Here is a 20,642-nt window from a genome sequence, read left to right on the forward strand (position 1 = left end):
CAGATGTTGTCCATTTAAATAAAAAGATTTTGTAACAAATTCATCGGATATAGTCCCCTGTTGAGAATTTAGGAAAGAAAGTGGGAAGTATTAATCCTAGAGTTATAACTCCATTCAAGGACGTGGTTATAGAGCTCAATGTCATAAGTGATTTCATATAAGAAATTTTGCAGACGGAGTGGATTTATGAAATAACGGATCTCGTTCAAGGAGTAGATGCATGCAATGTTTTGTGATTCAGTGTCTTATCAAGACCATGTTTATGAGAACTTCCCTTAGCGACATGTTCTACTAATCCCTCCAGGGATCAATACATTCTTTTAACAAACCTTTGGGCAATCTCCTTCGGACTCAATGGTGGGAACAATCACTCCTTACATGCTTCAACTTCGCAATTATGGTATCAAGATTACTAATCTTGAGAATAAGACTTAGAGAGGAAATCAGCTCCCTATCTTGAGCTATATCGCACGATCTGGAGTATCAAAGAAGGGTGAAATTCCTAAATATCCAAATAGCCTCCAATTTATAGATGTAGTCGACTACACACCGATAAGAAGGACTCTACTAGACACTGCTCCGATACATCCTAGGACACTTTAAAACCTTAGACTCTGATATCAAGTTTGTCACACCCCAAAACCGAGGGGTGCGACCGGCGCTCAACCGAGCAAGCCCGACTAAGCAAGCCAATTAGGTTTCATTCTACCCAAAATTAATTTATGAGTAACAAGGAGATGAACTCCATAAATCCTACTTTATGAGTGTTACATTGATAATTTTTATCTTTGTCTTTCATTAACAGTTCAACCATACTTACCATATTATTACAATCAATAGATGCGAAGGAAACATTCTGCCGAATAACAACATATCTAGTTCAAATTTTCAATACCCGACACCATCCATAACCTATCTACGGAGCCTCTAAATACAATTGAAGAGTAATATAGAAATACCGGCAACAAGGCTCCGGCTATACCTCAAAATACAAAGTACATGATTAACATCGGTACAGGACCCCGAAATGAAGTGGGGCTCACCAAGTCAGCTGAAAGGGAGATGCGTCACTAGCTGTGACCAACACTGCCTGCTATGGAACCACCTACATCCATTTAAAGACGTAGTGCCCCCGGCAAAAGGGACGTTAGTGCCATCGAATAGCACTAGTATGTATAACTAAACACCATCTCACTAGAAAGAACAACCATACAAGAATAAAGAAATCATAAGGATTCAACAAAAGCTTTAAACAATCACCACATCATCAAATAAAAGGAATCACATAGCTTTTACATAATTTCCATAGCTTTAGTTTGGGGCATTTAATATTGTTCATCATCATTGACAATACCACCGCTTTCTTGAGCGGAGTCCGATCGCGACCCGATCGGCTAGGTTGCCTCATTTGAGACATGTACCTCAATCACAATCTCATTCTCACTTTCCGGAATTCAAATATCAGCACAATACCACCATGTGTGCGGCATGGCGTCCGATCACGGCCCGATCGGCTAGTCCGCCTTACCAAGACATTGTTCCTTTCTCATTAATCATCTCATTTAAATATTTATTTCACATGTATCAATTCATAGGCACTTAGGGCTACAATTATCACACCATATTTGACACTAGGCCACATTTCATAACTCACATTCCACATCACTTTCACTTTCAACATCAAACTTGCAATTTAAGATAATGTAAACATACAAGAGCAATTCAAGTTGTAAGCATAGAGAGAGATTCACATGATTTGGCATAATAATCACAATTTAAGCTTGACTTGAAATCTTGGCAATTTAGCATATAGTCCACATTCTTCACATATCACCAATTTATCAAGAATAGCATATTGAACATATTGGGACACACTTTTCATATATATTCTTGCAACACTAATTCCTTTGAAATAACAAATACTATGTCAATCAAATTCCGGACTTACAATTTTACATAGACACCATGGGAGCTCAATTTCTAAGAAGAAGGGGTTTTAGCCATACATACCTTGTTTAAGCTTTCCTTAAGTTTCTACAATCCACCAACATCTCTAGCAATAAAAATCTATAAGAAGATAGCGGGAATCGATTAATAATTAGAAAGATTACCCATGGTGTAACTCTCTTAGGAATGTCATCAAACACCTAACATGTGAAGTAGTCTACATGGTCTGAAAATGGAAATTCCTTCCTCCCTCAACCAATTTTAACAAGAACTAACCAAATTAGTTCTTTAATATCACATACTACGACTTTGTCCCACATGCATGGCCTATTTCTAATTCCCACAATATATTTTAACCCTTAACCTCTTACATGAAATCTTGGAAGAAGGACTTTATCCGGATGGAGGACAATCAAGTGGTTATCTTCCTTGATTCTTGAAAGCTTGAGCAAGATTTGGGTGATTATGAAGCTAGGCTCCTTTTCACTCTTTCTCTCTCTATATGCTCTCAACTCTCTCTAAAATCAGTAGAAAATGATCCCAAATGAAACCCCAAAGCCTATATATTAAAATGGGGTCGGGTTATAAAAATAGAAAAAATAAGCCTTCGAAATCAGGTCTACAGTCGCATAATGGACCGCAAAACAAGAATGTGGGTCGCAAAATGCATCGCGAAATTGGTACCCAAAACTGGGCTATACTGGTCCAATTTGCGACCAGATTTGCGATCCCAGATCAATTATGCGAACCGCATAATGGTTTCGCGATCGTAGAACTGACACGGGATCGCATTTTTTCAGCCTTTGGTAATTTGATCATAACTTTGTGTAGGAATGTCCAAATAACAAACCGTTTGAAGCGTTGGAAACTAGACTAGAAGACCTTTCATATAATATATTTTTCATCATATAAAACCTTATATATGTTTAGATATGGTAGTTCAAAGTATGGACTTGTGCAAACTCATTTGCAATTTTAGCCCATTATGAAATTTTCCGATTTCTCTTAGACTTAGGCCCCTCCTTGGACCCCACATTACTTATTATATGACTTATACACTTATTTATTAAATCCAATTGATGTCTATTATGTTAACAGCACATAAAATATTATAATTAGCCTACATGGCACCATTTTGGGGCCTTACATATAGCCCATTTTAAGCCTTCAAAATCATACCTTTCAATTTTGATCGTATACAATCCTTGTCCTTATTATTGCTCGTGACCGCGCCCTTCTCTTCTCTCCATCATATTGCCAACCTAGTCACTATCTTGTGTTTGAACCATGTGCACCAAATTTTTCTAGTGCTTCTTTTTGTGACAAAACCTCATTGGTTAACTTGGAATCCATTCGGTCTAAGCTTACTTTCCTACTTATTAGAAGAAGGAACAAAGGCACCTCTCCGTCAACGTGTGTGTTTCCTTAAATTTTTCTAATTTGTTTAGGGGTATTTTTGTAATTTCATTAATTTACAGCTCAACCTTATAGTTGCTGACTCTTTCTGCCGTTGCCAGCACGTGGACTCCCAATTCCTCAAAGCTAAAAACTCATTCAATAGAACTTGTTAGAAGCACCCACTTCCAGGTTGAGCATCAATTGCCCCAAAATCCACCAGACCTCACCTAATAATTTAATGAAATTAGAGCAGTTAGCCTTTTCTGATTCACATCTATCATAAAGAGCAGGTTTATTCCAATTACTCCAGCATTTTATTTTATTTATGCTTTCTGTTCAACTTTTTCTTCTTCTGCAAAAAGATCAGATCTTTGGGGTTTTGGCTTAATTAGCGATCTTTTCTTCAATTTAGTCTTAAGATCCATTTCAGAAAGGTGAAAATAAGCTGAGGCTGGATTTTGATTTGTTCTCTATTTTTATTAATTTATTTTGGATTTCTTATGTGAATTCTAAGTTCTCTTTATTTTATTTTTTCTGCTATTCTACTTTCTTTAAAAGATTGTTAGAAGTTCATTAACATATCTGCTTGTCGGAGGGCAATTTCGTCTTTACAGTGTTATTGTGCTATGAAAAAATCTTGTGGTATCCTTGTACCAATGGATTTGAATAGGTAATTTCGTAAGCTAACCTGATAATCACCACTTAATTCTCTGCAATACCAAGATTTTCCTCCGCATCTCCGTCGTCTCTTTGTTTTGATTCTCTTGGCTTCTCCGCTGATTTCTATCTTTTTCATGTTGCGCATCAATTTCTGTTATATATTGCAGGATAGTTTAACAGGAGATTGTGGTTTTTATTGTATTTTTGCAATTCTATATTTGCTCAAGATAATCACATGATTAAAAGATTAGTTTTACTGTGTTGTTTCTTTTCCTTCATAGGGGTGTCTCTTGTGTTTTGTTTCAGGGTTCTTGTTGGGTTGTTCGAATATTCATTATAATTTTATCTTGTTGTTCGAATATTCATTATAATTTTATCTTAAATTTTTGTGAAATTCAAAAAACTGCTTAAGAAGAAATCGGGGTTTCCGCGTATTTGAAGGTTTTATCATTTTTAAAAATTGGGGCTTTCATAATGGATGATCCTGTAACTTTCTTGGATTTGACTTTTGGGCTACACTTTTAATGGGCTTCTGGTTTATTTTAATTTTTCCCTGTATTTACATGAAAAAAGATGACTTAGTCCTTCATTGTTTGGAAGTTTTGTATTATCACTTCTTATTTCTCATGCCGAATTTTACCTTCACAAGCTATGAGATTTTAAGTTCCTTCAATTGAGATTGGCTTTACTATCATGTAAATAATATAAGAGAAAAGAACACCTACGGTGAATACTATTTCTAAACTGCGTAAATTGTGCTAAGTCGTAGTAGTTATAGTATTATTGTCCAATTAATTAATCCGCCAGTTGATGTGCATAATTGTAGTCCGGAGGAGACGATACACATTTCTATTTTTAGAGCAAGAATTAGAGTTATTGCTATAACTACACTTGCGATAAAGAAGTCACTTCTACACTTTTATCACCGGAAGAGATAACATTTTTTATTTTACACAACCAACTCTTTTGAAAACAACTAATGAATTTTATTTTATTCTTTTCGGACACTATTATTCGTCCATTGGTCGAGCAGGATTTTCAAAGCTTGCAGCAATTATTTCCTGAAATTTTTTGTTTGGATTTACTGTCCGAATAATTACTGTGCATGTATTTAGTTACATGTTTAACTTGCATTTTAAAGTTGCTTAGTTATGTATATATAATTATTTTCTCTCTGTGTTGCTGAAGTTGGACTGGCTCAATAAATTTCTTGAGCACGTGTCCTTATTTGGACAACGTACTCTTCATTTCTTAAAAGTATCTTGAATAGGTAACTAGCTTGTGCTAAACTATTTTGTATAAACTAGTTACTTACAGGACTGCAAAAAATATTGTTAATTGGAGAGCGAATTTTGAAGTATAAAATTAACTCTGCTGAATTTGAAACATCGAATGGGGTTCTTTACCTACTTTCCAAGCTCAGTGATTTCTTAATGGCCAGAAATAAACTTAGTTGGTATTTTTATTTTCAGATAGTGTTCCGACTTGCTAGAAATTAGACTGTGGCATAAGATACTGAAGATGCTATTTGTACCTATCTTCTTTCCATTTGTATTGTAGAAAAACATTAGATGACAATTGTTAAGTGGTCTTGATGGTTTCATTTAGCAAACAAATGTTTTGCATAAGTCGCATGATTAGTGCAAGTTATGGAAAAATTGACTTTATTGAGAAAGTTCGATTAGTAAAGTTTATTCCTTTGACACAAAGATACAAACTAGTCAACTAAAAGGTCTTGTACATATAAGAATTCCATATTTTTTTTGAGAAGATATGACTTACATATGAAATTTTAATGGAAGTGGCATATATTTACTTAATCTTGGTAAACCTTCTTGAGATAGAGTTTTACCAAGTTCACTTAAGTTATCAAATGTAAATTGGTATGCTCCTACAGTCATTACCAATACGTCTATGTATATCAGTTATGCTATTCATCTACTAATATTTTTAGAAAGTTTCACTTGATTCTGCTTCAACAATGTAAAAGTCATCATGAATATTTTCATGGATCCTCCTTTTAACTCTGTCTTCTACCTTGTGCATATCAACCAGGCTATTATTATTGAAGTCGGACATTCTAGGCAAGTTCGTTTTGATTTTGGATGCGGTACATTGGAATCCTGAAGCACCATCACGAACGTTATTGGACGTCCGCCTGCGACACACGATCTTCCTTTCTGATGAATTAGTTCACAACACAGCTCAGCACGATCTACTTTTTGACGAACTTATATGATGTTGGAAACTGAATTTTAGAAGACAAAGAATAAAAAACTTTATACGCTTTGCTTTTGGGTCTTTGCAGATATTATCACATGTACTTTTATTTACAATAGTATTATTTATATCTCTCTTTAGTACTTCCAAAAATAATAATGAAATAATCAAAAAATTTGTGAGACATCTTGACAAGTGAATGGCGAAATATTATAGTGAGAATCAGAAGTACACAATATAAACAATGTAGATTTTTTTAAGTTGGGCCCGGGCGAAGTCCGGGCTACCCCTACTAGTATTCTAAATATGTCAACAATTAACATAGTAATACTCATCCACAATTTAAAATAACAATATTACTCGCGTATAACGCATTTGAAAACACAATAAAATATCATGACCATAATACTTAATATATCTGTGTATTACAACAAAGCATGTGGGGCTCTATAACTTCAAAATCAATATCTTATAATAAAGCTTTAGATAATACAATATTAACAGCAACTAAGCCTCCGTACTAAAAAAGTTATGCCGGTTATATGAATCTTTGCTAACCATGTTTTTACATTTAAATTCATTTATTTGGTAAAATCTTGAAAAATTTAGAAAGTAACAACAATAAAATCCAAAAACAAAAGCATAATTAGTTGTAACCAAGAAGGCATCGAAATTATTACTAATTATATTAATGAGTAAATAAAAGAGAAATAAAATATATGATTTACCATTAAAGACAAGGACGTAAGTGCCAGGTTGGAACAAATTGAAATGTGGTTTTGAACATTTTGCCTCAAATAATTCTTAGAGAAAGCCAAGCACAGGAACATGAGCGCCACCCAAATCACATGCTTCCGCGGGAATTGTTGAGAAATCTTTATCTCACTTCTATTTTTGGGACCACATGCCACCAACCCTTGAGAGGAGGATATCTCTTTAATTATTAACCGTTATTCTTTCCCAACTGGACAATTACCCACACTTTATTAATTTACTTACTATACTTGTGATGATTAAGCCCTAACACAAATTATAGAGAAAAGACTATTCAAAAAGAAAAATAAATTGCAAGGCATGTTAGTTTCTAAGAAAAAGGAGAAAATATAAAAAGAGGTCAAATAATCAGCTAAATGTAACTTTTGGAAGGATCTTTATATAAAAAAAACAATATTTTGGGTTTGAAATTTTGGTTCTTTAATAGTCAATGGTGTGAGCACGTGATTTTTGTTTTCGCGACAATCACTCCAAAAGAAATAAAAATAATAGCAATTGGTCTTGCTGTACAGTTTTTTTTGGATTTTTACGTGGCATTTTTGTTAGTTATTTGTGATCTTGTTCATTTTTATTTTATCAAACACAAAAATGTGTGTCGTGTGTAGTTGAACCATAATCCGGTTATTAAAAGAAAAATCACAAAATATGCATCTTTTGCCCTGTTTTTTTTTTTTTGCCTTGGTTTGATTTTACCTATTTTTAATATTTTAATATGTGTGTAATAATTGCTTTAAGTGTTAATTAATGAGGTTTAATTTTGTTTAATTAGGGTTTTGTGTTTTAAAATCAGAAATGAAAGAAAAGGGTGCAATTTGGTTTAAAATAGATTTGGGCTGGTTTCCTATTTAAACATCTGAGACCCAAAAAAGCAGCCCAAGCAACCGGTCCAGCAGACCCATCTCCAGGTCTCCAAACGACGTAGTTTGACACCAAAACTACGTCGTTTCAGGGGGCAACCCATCTCAGCCGTTCAAGCCACCCTGATCTAACGGCCCTCATCATATCCCCCGTACCCACATACAAACCCGACCCATTCAACCCCGAACCAACCCGACCCCAATACTAAACCAAACGACACCGTTTGGATTAACCCTTGAATTCAGGCCGTTGATCTCGAGTGATCTAACGGCCAAGACCCAACCATTCACCCCGTATAAAAGCCTCCATATCATACCCTGCCCCCTATCCAAGACCCCCTGCCCTTAGGTCGTCTCCTTCACAGACCCAAACCCTCAGAACCCTAGAGCCTCACCCCTTTCCCCTCACCAAGAACCCGGCGGCAAGGACGCCGGTGACCACCACCTTAACACCATAGGACCGCCTCACCACCCTGAACATAGATTTGTTGTCCTTTTGCCTCGAATCAAACCCTAGGTTCTCGAATCTTCATTTGAAGATTCGAGCAAAACTCGATCTACACCAAACCACCCCAGGTTCATACCGGGCACTCCCCTGATCTCCCTCGTGACCAAACCATGCTCGGTTTGGTCCGAATCCAACCAGGGAAACACAAATCCCAAATCTGCCCCTTAGGAACCCTAGGAACCCTGAGCCCGATCTGTGTCCGTTTGAACTAAATGATTAGGGTCTAATGGACCTTAATCGAAGTGTTCTCAGTAGAGAACACTTCGATTAAAGTCCGTTCAACCCCAAGAAAGGTCGATTCAAATCCGAGCTAAGGCTTTCTGATTTTTCAAGGCTTTAAGGTAATTTTTGTTTTCTTTTTCTTTATCAGTTCATCTTGTCTGTTGTAATTGAATGTCTGTTCATATGTCCAAATGTTTTGTTTAATTTATGTTTTGAATTTTTGTCGATTGTGTTGTCCACCTTGCCCGGACCTCTGTATTTAGTCAAGTTTCTCTTCATTTATTGATCGTGTGTATGTATGTAAGCTGTACAATCAATTGAATTTAAATTTGGTTGATTAATTAGCCCCAGTACAACCTTGTTCAGTCAGTCCAATTTGAATCACACGTTGATACTTTCAGATTTCTGATCATTGGCTTCGATTATATGTGTTACAACTAGTATAGTCGAGTCGATATACGCCAATTAGTTTAGCTTTGAATGATAATAATCTGATTCATGTTATGGTTTTTGTGTGAGGTTCTGTCTGAATCCAACTGGGAACTAAGTATAGCTGTTTGTTGATTTGAATCAGAAACATGTATAGTTTAGTTTGTGGGTTTCAGTTCAGCTTGAGTTCTGAATTGATAGCATGTGCACTATAGTGCTTTAATAATTAGAGCAAATGGGACAGCATGGGCTGTCAAGCCACCTTCAGGCTGCCCATACCTTGGTTTTAATTTAAATAAGATGATAAAGGGCTGTCAGGGAATCTCATGGGAAGGGTTCTACTTTTAAAAGATGAGTGGAAAAACAGCAGGCCACATGGAAGGGGATCTGAATAGGTTTTACAGACTGTAAAGGGCCTGGTACTAGGCTATAAAAGAGAGGGAGGCATAGAGAAATACACATATATACACTGGGAGGGACACAGACAAAACACATACAGACACATACACAGAGAGAGACCACAAAAACAGGCATATACAGATATACATTGAGAGAGGATATATACAGGAGAGAGATAGAGAGCAAGAGATAGAAAACATACAGATAAAATCAGAAACTGTTCTTCCTATTGTTGTTTGGATTTCACTTGTCTCAACCTGTTTAATCAATACTGATTCTTCCAAGACCTAACTGAAGTTACTGGTTGTGTGTTGCATTAGTTTATTCCTGGATTTGGTCTGTCTGAGTTCTGATCCTACGCTACTGGTTATTGCTGTATTTGCTACTTTTTCCATCGGCTATAGCTGCATTCTGCACTGGAACTTGTTCTGCTGTTACTTGTTTGTCATTGTTGCTGTGTTGCTTTGTTGTTGCTGCTATCTTGTTGCTGCTGCTGTTGATTTTCCCTATCTTCTTCCTCTTCTCCTTTGCATTTTCAGCATCCCAGGTACACATTACGAGTCCCACATTGGTGTAACTGATGTAACGATGAAAAGCATGAATTGAAAGATCTGAAGGAATTATGATCATTCTGTTGTTTTACTTACAGTTTTTTTTATAAATATTGTTAAATTGTGTAAATTTTAGTTTGTAGTTCAATAGAGAATACTTTAGTAAGTTTGTACTTAATTGAAGCTTATGCTGATCTAAAATCGCGATATGTGATTCATTTAAGTGGTATATAGGATGTAACTATAAATCATAGAATATGCAACCATTTAGTATAATTGTTAATTCAAACTCGTTCTCTAGCATGCTTTGAATATGTAGGGTGGATGGCTTTCAAATCTCGCCAAATACAATACAGTTTTACATTCTCGAGTTTCAACTTCGTCAGGCAGTATGTAGGATCATGTTCGAATCCCATTAGTAACATTCTGGTAGTTTAACTCCCTTAATCTAGTTTAAATAAGTTTAGTTAAATTCAACTCAAGAAATGTTTGGAGTAAGTGTAGCGTTTCATGAGCTTGTACGTAATTTTTATCAAATTAAAAGCATGTTCTACGAGGTATAGCATCCTTCATCACGTAAACAACTAATCAGATGATTAACAGGAATCCGGAGTGGGCCAAAGCATGCAATTGAATTAAGCACGTATCCTTTTTCTTCTGTTTTTTTAGAAACAAACATAATAGAAATGTAGTCACTTTAGGATATCCCTTTTAAAAAATAATGAGACGAGCCTCGTCAAATAAAGATGCACGTTGCGGGGCCCTCAATAATTGATAATAGTAAATACTTAGAATCTGGGAGGGACTGTTTAGTGAATTTCACGGTCTTTCCCCAAAAAAAAAAATAACGCGTTAGACTTTTTAGGCGCGAATTAATTAAATTACATTCTTAAATTTGGGTGCGCATTTATGTGACCCAAATTCAAATCTCAACGGAGTCGAAATATGTTAACAACCACGGGCGCATTGATTGTGACGTGGTTCGAGATGCATTTTCACGACGTTGCAATTCTATAAAAATAAATGATAATAAAAGTGGTTTTAAATTCAATAAAAGCACATAAGTCACAACATGCACTTAAATCAGATATTTAGCCATTATAACAATTTAAGCGACCGTGCTAGAACCACGGGATTCGAGGGTGCCTAACACTTTCCCTCGGGTCAACAGAATTCCTTACTTAGAATTTTTGGTTCGCAGACTTCATTTGGAAAAGTCGAAAATTTCCTCGATTTAGGATTCAAGATAAACCGGTGACTTGGGACACCAAAAACCAAACCTTTCCCAAGTGGCGACTCTGAGTTAAATAAATAATCTTATTTCGAATATTGTCACTTAAATTGGAAAAACTCCCCTCGCGTATCTATCCCTCGGGGTAGGCGCGCAAAAAGGAGGTGTGACAGCTCTGGCGACTCCGCTGGGGATTTAAACCCAGAACCTCTGGTTCAGGGTTCAAGAATTCGAGCTTAGAATAATTGTTATATTTGGATTTATTATCTGATCTTTATTACATGTTTTGGCATAACGTGCTAAATGTTGTCTTTTACCGCTTTGATATTATCTGAACTGTATATAAACTGTGCCGAAACCCTTATCTTCTTACCTCCGGGGAGAAGCTCGCTGGTCGAGACTCCCTATTCTGTTAGTGTCAATACCTGAAATAAGAAAGAGGACGGATAAGTTACGAAGCAGGATGGACTTTTGGTTCCCGATAAGTTGCCCCCTCCTCGACTCGAGTTGTCCGCTCGGGTACACAGTCTAGAACATATACCCAGATTATAAACCTAGTATAACGAAACCTCATGTCGGATCCCTAGTAGGAACGATTATCTGCATCATATTGCATTTGACATAGGGGACTCAACACAGGGGTTGGGTCCGTCTAGGACAGACAACCTGAAATGAAAAGACCGTCCTGCTGCATCCCGTTTGTTTTGCGCATCTATTTGCTTCGGATCTGCATGCTGACCGGTTTCCGAAAAATTTTCAAAAAAAAAAAAGAATAGCAGGGTAGGGAGATGATTACTTATTTTTGGAAAAATAAAACCAATGTCCAAGTAATGTCAAAACCTCACCGGAATTTTCTTAAAAAAAAAAGAGAAAAAGAAAAATGAAAACAAAGTTTGTCTTTTAGTTTGATTTATACCTTTTAATCGCTTTCAAAATCCAAAATATATATAATTTTTTTATAAAAAAAAAATTTCATTTGTAGTATCTCTTTAAAAGATTTTCGAAATTTCAAAAAAAATAAAAAAAAAGAAGTTTAAAATGCATAAATATTTCCTTAGTCTCTTTTCAAAAAAAAAATAAAAATAAAAATATATATTCCTCTTTTTCTTTAAAAGATTTTATTTGTTTCCCCTATTTCTGATCAGCCCGAACTACGCCGGTTTGATTCTCATAGGGTGTGAGATACGTAGGCAACTCTCATCGGGTCCAACCTTCCATTTTGCAAAAAATATACAAAAAAAATCTTGAAAAAAAAGAGATCTAGAGTCTAATAAAAGTTTTTTATTTGGCATAATCACCCTAATAAATGTGCAGGATGAGCACGATACAAAACGAACCTTTTTCAATAATGACCAAGATCCCTTTTGAGTTGCGATTATGGTGGAACAACTTAGGCAAGGAGGGGCAAGACAAAGTAAGGAAATATCTGAAAGATCTCCCTGATTTACTAGACGTTCAGCCTCGGGGTGATATTATCAGATCATTGGTCACTTGTTGGGATTCAGCACACAACGTATTTCATTTCTCGGACTTTGAGCTCACCCCGACATTGGAAGAAATAGCGGGATACATCGGAGGTGATGAAGCTCCGTTAAGGTTCAAATACTTTATTGCACCTAGGGCCGTCACGGTACACCAGTTTCTGGATTTCCTAAAAATACCTCGAACGTTCCACCATCCAGATCTTGCCAAAGGATTCTGCAGTCTCCACCTCATATATACTAGATACGGCCACGTGGGCGGATTCAATAAGCCGGATTTCAAATTATGCAGTAGAGGCAACCGACAAAAGTGGGATGAACACAGGCTGTTAGCTTTTATGACAGCCTTTCTGGGTCTTATAGTGTTCCCAAGGAAAGACGGAAACATTGATCTAAAAGTAATTGGGGTCGTCAGTACTTTGCTCACCTAAGATAAAAGTACTCTGGCGCCTATGATTATGGCTGACATTTTTCGGGCTCTCACTGCTTGTCGAGCCAGGGGCAACTTTTTCGAAGGATGTAGCCTACTGTTGCAAATGTGGATGACCGATCATTTATGCCACCGCTCCTCGCTCTTGGGTTACGGTTCTCCCGAGAAAACTTGTATTGGAGAATTCTACACAAGAATCAAAGGGTTCAATCTACCCGAGGGAGTCACAGCATGGACCTCATTTCTCCGAACTCTCACTGCCAACCAAATCTAGTGGACGCTCGGATGGTCGCTCGTTGAGGAAATCATATACATGCCGGCAACCAGGCCCCACTTTCTGTTGATGGGACTTAAAAGCATCCAACCCTATGCACCATATCGGGTTTTGAGGCAACTTGGGAGGTATCAAGTGGTGCCGAAAGATGAAGATCTGAGTACCCAAGTGATTGAAATCAGTCCGGACGGTCATTTCCCCGAAGAAGAAGTTCGCCAAATCTGGAGTGAGTGCCAACATCTGACAGCAAACACTTGTGTGATTGATACAGCAAAAGGGGAAGCTACCCCGGGGTATCACGCTTGGTTTAGAGGTAACCTGTCCTGCGAAAGACCAGCTAAGAGACCTCATCTCAAGGATTTCGTAGAGTCGTCCCAAGGGCAATGGAACTGGTTAGCAAAAGAAAAGGGGTATCGGGCAGAGATCGGTGATTTGAAGCTACAAATTGACAACCTGAAATTCAATAACAGCGTACAAATCGCGGCGAATCTAAGCGAAAAGAATAGATTGATCCAAGAGAATGAAGAACTTAAGGCCCAAATCCAAAAATTGAGATTGGCTCTTGATGAACAACCCAGAAGTCGATCAGACCAGCAGTTGATAAAAGGTTTGAAAAGAGAAGTCAGGGAATGGTGAGATGGTTTAGAAGAATCTGAAAAGGTCATGGCAGAGCTCAAGGCACAGTTGGGTACAAGAGTAGATAAGCATCGCCGATACTTGAACCAATTGAAACGCGACCACGAGAAAACTGTTCCTAAAATGAAGAGAGAGATGGCCACACTTGAGTTTAAAGCAGTTAAGCGGGCCGAGGATTTCCAATTTGAGAGCAGATACTGTTACGACCTGTTGGCCCAAATGAAGACAGAAGTGCGGCAACTGACGAATCAGCATATACAAGATTCTCAGGTTTTGAAAATGTGCAGTGATCAAATAAAACGTTTGCTCATAGAGAAGAAACAAACCAGAGATAGGATCAGGACCATTGCCCACGCCATCATCAGACGATGTCTACGGTGTGAGGACATGACCAGCATTACCGTTCTCTCAGCAGTGATGGGCTATGTCAAGCAGACCATGCATGAGCTGGAGCAACTTGAGAGGGATCTCACACCTAGGACTGCGGCAAGGCCGAACGATGCCCCGTGCGCACCAATTTTCGAAGCCTTAATGTATTCATAGGTCGAGTCTGTATCATAGCATATTCTGTCCGTCTTCTCGCATCAGGGTGCATTAGTCTGTTTGAGTCTATGTTTATTTTCAAGTTTTGTTTTTCAAAAATGTTGCTTGTAATAGATCGTTTCAGTAATAAAATGCGTGTTTCTTTTACATTCATCTGTTTTTGAACTATGTAATGATCTGATTCGCGTGGCATCGTGATACGTAGGCAATCCTCATCGGATCCGGTCACATTTCAACCACAAGAAATTGAAACAGAAACGAAAAAGGGGAAAATAATAATAATAATATAATAAAAGCCTGAAAAGGAAGCCGGAATGACGCATGCTTTCATCGCAAACATGTAGGAATTCACTTAACTGTATAAGTGCATCATGCCCCAATGTGAGATTGCCTATCTGTTATTTGTTTCGGACTAACCGTTCGTTTGTCGTTGAGTCTCTTCAGGTTTTTGGAAAAGGTGGTTGGTTTGGTGAAAGTCTGGCCTCGCACTCATACTTCACGAGGTCGAAAGGGAGTGTTCAATTACCTGTTTTTAAGTCAGGAGGCGGTGCTCACACTTACTTCACAAGGTCAAAGGGAAGTATAGAAATGTCTTCAGAAATTCCTTTGCCGACAATTCCTGTTTCCGAGGAGAGTTCGATCTCGACCATCCTCACACCCGAGTCCGCAACCGCGGAAGAGAATAGAATCCTACGGCTCCGCATGTTGGAAATGCTGGATGACTGGAATAATGGAAAAGAGCCACCAAGTGTCATTCCTGGATTCCCTGAGTTGTTCTCCAGGACAAGCGGGACTTCTAACGTCCCCATAAGCTATCTGACCGCCCCATTCGGATACCCAGCCATTTCGGCCTTCTCTGCTGGATTGCCCTCTGATTCTTATCCCCGGGTGTCGACAACAGATGCAAACACAAACGTCTTTACTACACCACCCTGCCCGATCGCGGCACAACCTGCTACATACAAGCCAAATTTTGACTCATCCTCGTTTACATTCCAAGCACCATCTTTCTCAATGAAACCAACTCGGTTCGTCACTAGCACTCATCCTCCACAGCCTCAGTACGAGTTTGCACCTGTGCAGGATCAGAACCCCAAAATGGCTGAACAAGAAGAGATGGCCAAAAGAATGAGAAGCCTTGAGCAGAGTTTGAAGAACATGCAAGGTTTGAGCGGACAGAAGAGCGTCTCCTACACCGATCTATGCATGTTCCCACACGTACACCTACCAGTGGGTTTCAAGACCCCAAAGTTTGAGAAATACAACGGGCACGGTGACCCTATTGCTCATCTCAAGAAATATTGCAACCAATTGCGGGGAGCCGGCGGAAAAGAGGAGTTGCTAATGGCATATTTCGGGGAAAGTCTGGTGGGAATAGCCTCGGAATGGTATATGGACCAGGACATATCCCGATGGCATATATGGGATGATCTCGCCAGAGATTTTGTGAGACAATTCCAGTATAACATCGACATTGCACCAGACCGAAATTCTCTGTCAAACTTGAAGAAGAAACCTTCAGAAAGCTTCAGAGAATATGCTATTAAGTGGCGCGAGCAGGCGTCGAGGGTGAAGCCTCCCATGGACGAGATAGAAATGGTCACTACTTTTCTCCAGGCTCAAGAGTCCGACTATTTCCAAAACATGATGTCAGCCATGGGAAAGCCTTTCGCAGAAGCGATTAAGATTGGGGAGATGGTGGAGAATGGTCTGAAAACGGGTAGAATTTTGAGTCAGGCAGCCATAAGGGCAACCTCCCAAGCCGTCCAAAGCAGGTCTGGAGGAATGGCGAGAGGAAAGAAAAAGGAAGAAACGGCCATGGCAGCATCAGAAGCAAGGGAATATCGTAATCCCAGGCCCCGTTTTCCAGAAAGGACCCCACAACACTACTACCCCCACCAAACTGTGGCATATGCTCCTCAACCCTACATGGTTATGAACACCCAACCTTATGTCTATCCGCCGCATCAAGCCAATCGAGGCCAAGCTCCACCTCCTAGAAATCAGCCTCCATACCGCAACCACTACAACCCACAGCCTCCTCAAAATAACTTCCGCCCTCAGGAACCACCTAGAAGGCGAACTTTCACGCCCATCGGTGAGCCATACTCTACTTTGTTCCCGAAGCTAGTTCAACTGGGTTTCCTGCAGCCGGTCCCTCAGACAAGGCACAATCCGGCATCACCTTCTTACAAAGCCGGTGTTAGATGCGCCTATCATTCAGGAGCGGAAGGGCACGATATAAATGACTGCTGGGCTTTGAGAAGGGTCGTCGAGAATTTAATAGAGCAAGGGAAAATAGTGCTAAGGGACGAGGAGGTCCTAAATGTGACTAACAATCTGTTGCCTGCTCACAACAACGGGCCGCTAATTGGAATGATCTACGAGGACAAAGAATTTGATCTTGCTTTAAAAGCCATAATCGCCATCGCCGACGCAGGGAAAAGACCTGAAACAACCCCGAAGCTAGAAAAAGGGGAAAAGAAGGTCAGTACTGTGAAGGGCGAGCCTGAAAAGAAGGTGGAGAAAAAGATGGTGCCTGTGAAGAATGGAGTTCTTTATGTCCCGCGAGGTCAAGCAGAGAAGCCGCAGAGTTTCGAAGTCAAAAGGGCAAGGCCAATGTACGTACCAAAAGGGGCCTATGTGGTCCGGGGGACGATTCAACCACCTCGGCTGAATGAGCCAGTGGTTATCGGACGTGTGCCACAGAAGCCGATGACCAACCCGTCCACAGTGCCGTGGAACTATCAAAGAACGTTGGTTACGTACAAAGGTAAAGAAGTCACGGGAGAACTTCCGGAAAATACTTTCATTGGAAGGTATTCGAACACTCAAGAGCTAAACAACGCCACACGGAAACGCTTCCCACCAAAGAAGCCTGTAAGCGTTGAAGAAGCGGAAGTTTTCTTCCAACAAATGAAAATGCCAGACTACGAAGTGGTAGATCAACTGCGCAAGTGCCCCGAGCAAGTGTCCATGCTATCTCTGCTGATGAGGTCAACCGAGCATCAAAAGATCTTACTCAAGACCCTGAACGAAGCATACGTACCAGTTGAAGCCTCAGTTGAACAACTGGAACGGATGACGGAGAGGTTCTTCGCCGTCAACCAGGTCTCTTTCAGCAAGAACGATTTACCCCCAGAGGGAGCGGCTCACAACAAAGCCTTGCATCTAACAGTTAAATGCGAAAACTACTACGTCAAGCGGGTAATGTTGGATGGAGGTTCAGGTGTTGACATTTGTTCGCTCTCCACGCTACAGAGAATGGAAATTGGGACCGGAAGAATCCGCCCCAATAATGTCTGCGTAAGGGCTTTCGACGGCATCAAGAGAGACACCCTGGGGGAAATAGACCTGGTGTTGACCATAGGACCATTCGAGTTTGAAATAACCTTCCAGGTGCTCGACATGGATACATCCTACAATTTTCTCCTCGGCAGACCTTGGATTCATGCGGCAGGAGCTGTGCCTTCCACTCTTCACCAAATGGTGAAGTTTGAGTACGAAGACCGGGAAATTGTGGTCCACGGAGAAGACGAGCAGTCTATTTATCGGGACCCATCCATCCCATATCTTGAACCAAGGGAAGGGAGCGGGCACACGGGCTATCAGGCTTTCGAGATTGTGTTAGCAGAGCAGTATGAAGAGGGAAGGCCTTGCCCCTAACCTTTCCTGTCTAACGCCTCGATCATGGTGGCTAAAGAGATGATCCGGCATGGATTCAGGCCAGGGAAAGGACTCGGACGAACATTGCAAGGAATAACGAAACCCATCACCTTGCCTTCCACCAAGAAACTTTTTGGGATAGGTTTTCAACCCACTCCAGAAGATGAAGAATGGGCAAAGAAAAGGAAGAATGGGGGTGGAAACTGCCTCGGCCACTACCGGATTTATATGAAACTTTCGTCGAATCAAAATACACTGAAGAAGAAGACGATGAGGTTTTCACAGCTGAGGAAATAGAGGAGATATGTGGGGCAATGAGAGAAATGCTCTACGAGGCTCACATGGTTCAACCAGGAGAAGGCACCAGCACCGCCGAAATACTATATATGGGGCAAAACGCCAAACTCCGAAACTGGGAGGCCACGCCATTCCCGACTAGGCAGAAGTCCGGGTAGACCTGTCCTGCCACCTTTCCTGCATCACAAGTTATCTCCAGGATATAACTTGGATGTTTTCTTCTTTTAATTGTTGTTTTGAATTCCTGAGTTTGTAAACATTGTTGTCTTCCAAATTTCAAGAAGAAAAATAAGAAAAAAAAATCATCATTGTTTTCTCATTTTTCCCTTTGTTCTGATTTTGTTATTTTTCCTTTATCTTTTCTTTCAGTTATAATAATGCAGCTTTAAATATGGCATGCTTGCGGACTTCACGCCCAGATCACAACGAGCTATTTAATTGTGAAATAATGAACCCAGAACCAGAATATGATGAAGAAGAGGCTTTTAGGGAAATAAACCGAGAATTGGAACATTTTGAGAATAAACCTAAGCCAAATCTGAATGACACCGAACCGGTTAATTTAGGAACTCCTGAAGAAATCCGGGAGACCAAAATAAGCATTCACATGGACAAGAAAATGCGGGACACGATAATTCAACTCCTTTTTGAGTTTAAAGATATGTTTGCTTGGTCATACGATGACATGCCAGGACTAGGTGTTGATCTAGTGGTTCATAAATTTCCAATTCACCCTGATTGTCCTCCAGTTCAACAAAAGCAACGAAAGTTCAAAACTGAGGTCAGTGACAAGATTAAAGAGGAGATCACCAAGCAGCTGAAAATGGGAGTGATTCGGGTAGTCCAGTATACGACATGGTTGGCAAATGTGGTTCCAGTGCCGAAAAAAGATGGGAAGACTCGGGTATGTGTGGATTATCGAGACCTGAATAGGGCGAGTCCCAAAGACAATTTCCCATTGCCCAACATCCACATCTTTGTTGATAATTGCGCCAAACATGAGATACAATCTTTCGTAGATTGCTACGCTGGGTATCATCAGGTATTGATGGATGAAGAAGACGTCGAGAAAACTGCCTTCACCACGCCTTGGGGCACTTACTGTTATAGGGTCATGCCATTTGGTCTGAAGAATGCTGGGGCTACTTACATGAGGGCCATGACTGCCATTTTTCATGACATGATGCATCAAGAAATAGAGGTGTACGTGGACGACGTGATAGTCAAGTCCAGGACGCAGGATAATCACATCCAAGACTTGAGGAAGTTCTTCGAGAGACTGAGGAAGTACGACTTGAAGCTGAACCCAGCCAAATGTGCTTTCGGAGTCCCATCGGGCAAGCTTTTGGGCTTCATAGTAAGCAGGAGAGGTATCGAATTAGATCCAACAAAGATAAAATCTATCAGGGATCTACCTCCCCCAAGATCGAAGAAAGACGTGATGAGTTTGTTGGGCAGGTTAAACTATACCAGTCGATTTATTGCCCAGCTGACAAGCACGTGTGAGCCCATATTTAAGCTGTTAAGGAAAGATGCGGCGATCAAATGGACGGCTGAGTGTCAAAAAGCTTTCGACAAAGTCAAAGAATATCTTTCAAATCCCCTAGCTTTGGTCCCGCCAGAGCCAGGGAGACCACTGTTCTTGTATCTGACAGTCCTGGAAAATTCTTTCGGTTGCGTCCTCGGGCAACATGACATAACTGGAAAGAAAGAACAAGCGATCTACTACTTGAGCAAGAAATTCACCAGCTACGAGGCCAAGTATACTCTGCTAGAAAGAACGTGTTGCGCTCTGACGTGGGTTTCTCAAAAGCTGAGACATTATCTCCAAGCTCACACTACTTTCCTCATAAGCAGGCTGGATCCTTTGAAGTATATATTTCAGAAACCAATGCCTACTGGAAGACTGGCCAAGTGGCAAATCTTGCTTACTGAATTCGACATAGTCTATGTCACCCGCACGACAATGAAAGCCCAGGCGTTAGCAGATCATTTGGCCGAAAATCCAGTCGATGAGGAATACCAGCCGTTGAATACCTATTTTCCAGACGAAGAAACAAACACCGTAGAAGTGGTCTCGGAGCATGATCATGTTTGGAAGATGTTCTTTGATGGAGCC

At 39.8% G+C, this 20,642-nt stretch overlaps 1 long non-coding RNA gene across 1 annotated transcript; it reads left to right on the plus strand.

Annotated features, from left to right (window-relative positions):
- The first annotated feature begins 3,433 nt into the window (after positions 1 to 3,433).
- On the plus strand, positions 3,434 to 6,365 carry LOC104245778 (uncharacterized). The gene is made up of 2 exons (XR_011402497.1): positions 3,434 to 3,635; positions 6,061 to 6,365. It is a non-coding gene; the product is annotated as an uncharacterized lncRNA (long non-coding RNA).
- The last annotated feature ends 14,277 nt before the right edge of the window (positions 6,366 to 20,642 follow it).

This window comes from Nicotiana sylvestris, chromosome 9 (genome assembly GCF_000393655.2).
Source record: "Nicotiana sylvestris chromosome 9, ASM39365v2, whole genome shotgun sequence".
NCBI lineage: Eukaryota > Viridiplantae > Streptophyta > Magnoliopsida > Solanales > Solanaceae > Nicotiana > Nicotiana sylvestris.